The sequence below is a fragment of the Neolamprologus multifasciatus genome, chromosome 19, assembly GCF_963576455.1.
Source record: "Neolamprologus multifasciatus chromosome 19, fNeoMul1.2, whole genome shotgun sequence".
NCBI lineage: Eukaryota > Metazoa > Chordata > Actinopteri > Cichliformes > Cichlidae > Neolamprologus > Neolamprologus multifasciatus.
In genome coordinates, this window is record NC_140457.1 from 28,856,514 (window position 1) to 28,862,959 (window position 6,446).

The following is a 6,446-nucleotide window of genomic DNA, read 5'->3' on the forward strand; positions in this document are numbered from 1 at the left end:
CATTTTGACCGTGGGACTTCAAGGCCATACTTGGCACATATGTTGTTGTATACTATGCCAGCATAGTATACAGTATAGCATTCCTGTTAGCATCTTGAAGCGTGCTGTTATGTGCTGGAATATCTCAGGGGCATCTTTACACAGTCTGCACCTGGGGTCTTGCCTGTGGTAGACCCCAAGTCCCAAGGTCAAAAGTAGTTGAGAATGACCTGAGAGAATGAGCAATCAATTCAGTTCAGTTCAATTTTATTTATATGGCACCAAATCACAACAAATCGCAACAATCACATCAACAGTTGCCTTGATATAAGGTAGGGTCTGCGTTATATTGTAAGGTCGACCCTACAATAATAGATACAGAGAAAACCCAGCAATCATATGACCCCTTATGAGCAGCACTTTGGCGACAGTGGGGAACAGGAAGAAACCTCCGGCAGAACCAGGCTCAGGGAGGGGCGGGGCCATCTGCTGTGATTGGTTGGGGTGAGAGAAGGAAGACAGGATAAAGACATGCTGTGGAAGAGAGACAGAGATTAATAACAGATATGATTCAATGCAGAGAGGTCTGTTAATACATAGTGAGTGAAGAAGAAACACCGTCGGCCTGCGCATCAAGGATTCTGATAGTTTATTGTCTGTTTGGGAGCTGACACAGTCTCTATGGAGATGGGTTTTTGGGGGGGTAGCAGGAGGAGAGAAGCTGCAGAGAGGCGTGTAAGACTGCAACTCTGCTTCCTCGTCCCAACTCTAGATAGTCATATTTGGGGGGTTTAATAAATTTGTCCATATTTCTAGAAATGAGAGCTGCTCCATCCAAAGTAGGATGGATGCCGTCTCTCCTAACAAGACCAGGTTTCCTCCAGAAGGTTCCCAATTATCTATAAAGCCCACATTGTTTTTTGGAGACCACTCAGACAGACAGCAATTTAAGGAGAACATGCGGCTAAACATGTCACTCCTTCAATATTGATTATGGTGACCTCCGACTGGCCTAACAGGGTGTCCTTACTGCCGACGTGAATTATGATTTTACTGAATTTACGTTTACCCTTAGCCAGCAGTTTTAAATTTCCTTCAATGTCGCCTGCTCTGGCCCCTGGAAGACAATTGACTATGGTTGCTGGTGTCTCTAGCTTCACATGTCTGAGAACAGAATCACCAAGAGTTTGACCCCCAGCGGGTGTGTCGCCGAGTGGGGAAAAATGGTATATAAATGGTAATGATATATGAACAGGTTGGTGGTGTACCTGGGACTTCTGTTTAAGACTTCCTCCTCGCCGTCACCCAGCCATCCTGTTTCCCCAGCTGCTCGGGACAGTCTGCTGGGGACAGCTAGAGAGTGTCCCCTCCAAGAGTATCCAAGAGAGTGCTTGGATGAAGCACATGAAGATTACACTATGAAATAAGAAGTTATATCTATAAGGTTTTAGTTAAAGTTTTAATTAAATTAAATTGCTACGCAGATAAGCTACACAAAAACACCACTGTGTGTTCGAACAGGAACAGGAAGTGATACACCAAGTCACTGCTTGAGTATACGTCCAAATACAGATCGACAAACTGGCAAAACTACCAAATGCAAAACTTTGAGTTACATGTAAAATCTGTAACCTGGCTGGGATATGTGTTTGAGAGTCGGCAGGTGAAGACTGATATGTAAAAGGTAAAAGCTGCAGCTGACTAACCCCTACAACCCTGAAGTTGCTCCAGCGCTTGGCTTTACCAGTTTCTACTGAAGGTTTATGATTTATGTCAGCACCTTTCTTGACACAACCAGCCCTGCATTAACAGTTCATTGTTGAGTTTGATGCCTCTGAGAAATGTGTGCTTGCTATTGCTAGCTATAAAGCTAGCTTTTGAGAAATAGAGACATTGGTAGGAGGTGCCGAAGATCCATTTACTGTGTGGATAGACCACAACAATTTAGCCTACCTGCGAGCTAGGTACTAGTTATCTTTCGGTAGATACAGCTTCACAATTTCCCTCGCCAGTTCTCCTTCACCTGGTTCAAATTATAAATGGCCTGTTTTTCTCCCCCAGATTTTCTCATTTTTGCTAGCATTTGATAAAAGTGAAAAATTCATTGTTGTCCCTTTTTAAATGTCCTATAATCCCAAATTCAAAATTCAAATTCAAATTTTATTTGTCACATACATACATACATATATATATATATACATACACAGTCATACACAGTACGATATGCAGTGAAATGCTTAGACAACTGCTCGTGACCTAAAGAAAAAAAGAAAAGGCTATGAATAAGATAGGAAATAAATATGAAAATTAAAAAGGGTAAATTTAACTAGGAAGGAATAAAAATAAAATATAAAAATTAAGTTAAAAATGAGATAACTGTACAACACAAATTAGAATGAAGGGTAAATTTAACTGGGAAAGAATAAGATAAAATATATAAATTAAAGTTGAAAATAAACTAACTGTACAACAAAATACACAATACACAGTATAGAAATATATAAGAAAGAAAATATAAATATATATATACACAATAACAGCAGCTGTACAAGTATTAACTGGAAATGAGGAATATAATGTCCAGTGTTGTGCAATCCACATTATTTAGTGTCTTAGTGTCTAATCCCCAAAGGCCTCTCCTTGTAGGACCTTTTCTAGTTTCTGCTTCTTTATAAATTTGGAAGTTTATTTACATATTTTAATTAATTCACTATCTTCATTTGGCAAAATATCTTATTAGTGGTAAGTTTTTTCTCACCTTTCAGGCGTTTCCTTTTTTTAATTACTAAAATCTACACTCCCTTTAAAAACGATAAATTTCTTCTCAGTATTTCTCCCTTTCATCCCCTAAATAGTTAACGTGCTGAATCAGACAAACTCTAATACTCAGCCAGTTGACTGAAATGCTCTGCAGATGCTAGAGGAAGGACAGATCACATGGCTCTTTACATCATATACTCATTGCTTTTTCAAACGCTCAAGCACACACAGTATGAATGACTTTGGGCACAGCTGCAGGTGCTTTGCCAGGCAGTGTTGGGTGAAACTGTTATTGCTGGGTCTTTAGATGTGTATCATTTAGTCACCTTAAGGTAGCATGTAAGTGGCTGCAAGAAAATGGAAAAAACACTGCAAAATATAGTCAAACCTACTTCAGAATAGAGTGACAGTGCATTATGTTATGTTATGAGTAATTTATGATTTATAGGCTAAAATCACAAATTGGCAGCAGAATTTAGTGCAGAAAATGAGGCACAGTCGAAGCTTTGAGCTTTTGAGAATTCATTAATAGTTATAGCTAGGGATGAGAATTGATAAGAATTTAGTTATATTGATTCCATTATCAGTATCACTTATCGATTCTCACTGTGTTCTCGTTGGCTCTGCTTTGAGAGTCACCACCACTGCTAAGACATTACATTTGTTCAAACTAATTGCATGCCGTGTGATCAAAGGTTGGGGGTGTTTCCCCTCTTTGTTGTGATCAGTGCTGGCTTCATTTCTCCAAAAAAGTAATTATTACTCATATTACAGAGAATACTGTAGTTACTTAATTACCTCTGTAAAATGAACCGCATTGTCTCATTCGACGTAATAAACCTATAGGCTACAATCCCACACACCAATATATATGAATTTATATGATTAACATTTGACTCTAACCTGTCAACTTTGTGATTTGCTTTTTTACTGTAGAGTACGGAGCCCCGCAGGGGACATGGAAGAAAAAAAAATTAAGACGGACTTTTGCGAGATCTCACAAAAGTTTTGCGAGATCTCGCAAAACTAACTCGGGATCTGGCAAAAGTTTTGCGAGATCTTGCAAAACAAACTCGGGATCTCGCAAAAGTTTTGCGAGATCTCACAAACGTTTTAGCCGCATTCTTCGGATGCTGGCTCAAAGCCGACCGGGAGGTCGAGGCACGATGTGCCGGGAAAGTGGTGTTCCTCCCGGCTGTAGTAGGTCTCGACCTCCCGTTAGCTTCGAGCTAATGGGAAGAATGCGGCTAAAACTTTTGCGAGATCTCGCAAAAGTTTTGCGAGATCCCGAGTTTGTTTTGCGAGATCTCGCAAAAGTTTTGCGAGATCCCGAGTTAGTTTTGCGAGATCTCGCAAAAGTTTTGCGAGATCCCGAGTTTGTTTTGCGAGATCTCGCAAAAGTTTTGCGAGATCCCGAGTTAGTTTTGCGAGATCTCGCAAAACTTTTGCGAGATCCCGAGTTAGTTTTGCGAGATCTCGCAAAAGTCCGTCTTAATTTTTTTTTTCTCCCATGTCCCCTGCGGGGCTCCGTAGTAGAGCGTGTGCAAATGGGTGTAACTATTACAGTGTTTACAGTGTGTTAGATGGAGGAGTTGTACAGGGGGATGGTCACGGGCAGGAATTACTTCCTCTGTGGTGCTTTTGGGTAATCTCAGTCACTCACTGAGCGTGCTCCTGTGACTGGCCAGCATGTCATCGAGTGGGTGGGAAGTATTATCCAGGATTGTCCTTATCTTGGACAACATCGGCTCTCAGACACCACCTTAAGGAGTCCAGCTCCATCCCCACAACATTACTGGCCTTACGGATCAGTTTATTGAGTCTGTTGGCATCTGCAACCTTAACCTTCTGTCCCAGTATGCAACAGCATAGAGGATAGCACTGACCACAACAGAGTCATAGAAAATCCTGAGCATTGTCCGACAGATGTTGAAGGACCTCAGGCGCCTCAGAAAATAGAGACGACTCTGGCCCTTCCCGTAGAGTGTAGTGGTGTTTTTATCCCAGTCCAGTTTATTGTCTATGTGTACTCCAAGGTATTTATAGTCCTCCACAATGTCCACGTTGACCCCCTGGATTGAAACAGGGGTCTTCGTTCCACTCCACACCTCTCTCATGCTGATCTCCTGTAGTTTCCACTCCAGATTCCTCCTGTAATTGTCCTTAGCCTCTCTGATCTTGTCGTTTAGTAACACCTGTACCGTTCTCACCTCCTCTTTATTGCCCCCTCTGAAGGCCCTCTTCTTGTCATTGAGGAGAGCTTTGATGTCCTTAGTCACCCACGGCTTGTTATTTGGGTAACAATGAACAGTCTGAGCTGAAACAATGGAATCAGTGCATTTATGTAGTCAGTAATTGACTCAGTAAGCCCGTTGATGTCCTCAGTGTGAGGCTCACATAGGGTCTCCCAGTCAGTCAACTCAAACCAGCCCTGTAGTTCTGCTAAGGCCTCCTCTGACCACCTCCTAATGCTTGTCGTCATCACAGGTTCCCTCCTCACAATCGGCACATAGCGCGTGACATTAGCATACAGTAGGTCTAGGATTCTCTCCCCCTGATGGGACAGACCACATACTGTGTGAATGTTGGTAGTGTATTGTCCAAGGTGACATGGTTAAAGTCACCCAAGATCACAGTGAAGGCACTCGGGTGCTGATAGTGTCACATGCAGCAGTGGGGTTAGCAGAGGGAGGAACATAAACAGCCACCAGGATCACATGGGTAAACTCCCTGGGTAAATGATACAGCCTGAGTCCAACAGCATACAGTTCAATGTCCGGGCAGCAAATCCTTTCTTTGATTGTTATATAGGCAGGGTTACACCACCGGTTGTTAACAAGAACAACAAGCCCCCCTCCTTTCTGCTTACTGCTAGCCACGCTGTCCCTATCAGCCCGAATAGTGCAGAAGCCTTCCACGGATGCGTTGTCTTCCGGAATATCCTGGTGCATGCGTAATTTGGTGAAACAATCAAGCTACACTCCCGGTATTCCCTCTGACTCCATGCTAGTGTTGTTAGTTCATCCATCTTGTTTGCTAGCAACCGAACGTTCCCCGTTATAATAGGCAGCAGACACGGTTTGTACCTCCTTCTCTCTTTGAGGCTCTGCTGTCTCACCGTCTCCTTCCTTTTCCTCTTCTGTTCTCCACCTCTGCATCCTGCGTGTTTTCCTCCAGATTTCAGCTGGTACTTCCAAGGGTCTGACCAATAAGCTAGCCGGCATCAGGGCAATCAGCTGATCTCTGAAGTAAACAACCCGTGTGTAGGGGCTGCACCACAGTCCCATTTACACAATTAAAGTAACAGTTCCGCGGCCACAAGCAGAACAAAACTCTCTCAATCCACATGAATGAAAGGTAAGCTATTAAAACAGACGGGCACTCTAATTACAAAGTACAGGACAAAGAAATAAGTAAGAAAACAGTTAAACTAAAGCGAAAAAGCAGGAGCAGCTGTAACAGGCTGCATGCTGGCTGATCGATGCGCACTGAGGGCACATATATGATCTTCCTCACAAATAAAATAAAATAAAATAAAATAAAATAAAATAAAATAAAATAAAATAAAATAAAAACAAAGGTTGATCAAATGGACAGATATGGCACAGCCGTGATGATCCACTTGGTAAAATAAATCCGTTGGGCATCTTTGTTGGCCTTCAGACAACAATTTTGATGGATAAAGAACCAAACGGGACAGACAAAAG

General features: G+C 42.2%; 1 pseudogene; it reads right to left on the bottom strand.

The window, feature by feature from the left end:
• Nucleotides 1-437: 437 nt before the first annotated feature.
• Nucleotides 438-5,897, bottom strand: LOC146496778 (uncharacterized; annotated as a pseudogene).
• Between the last annotated feature and the right edge of the window lie 549 nt (nucleotides 5,898-6,446).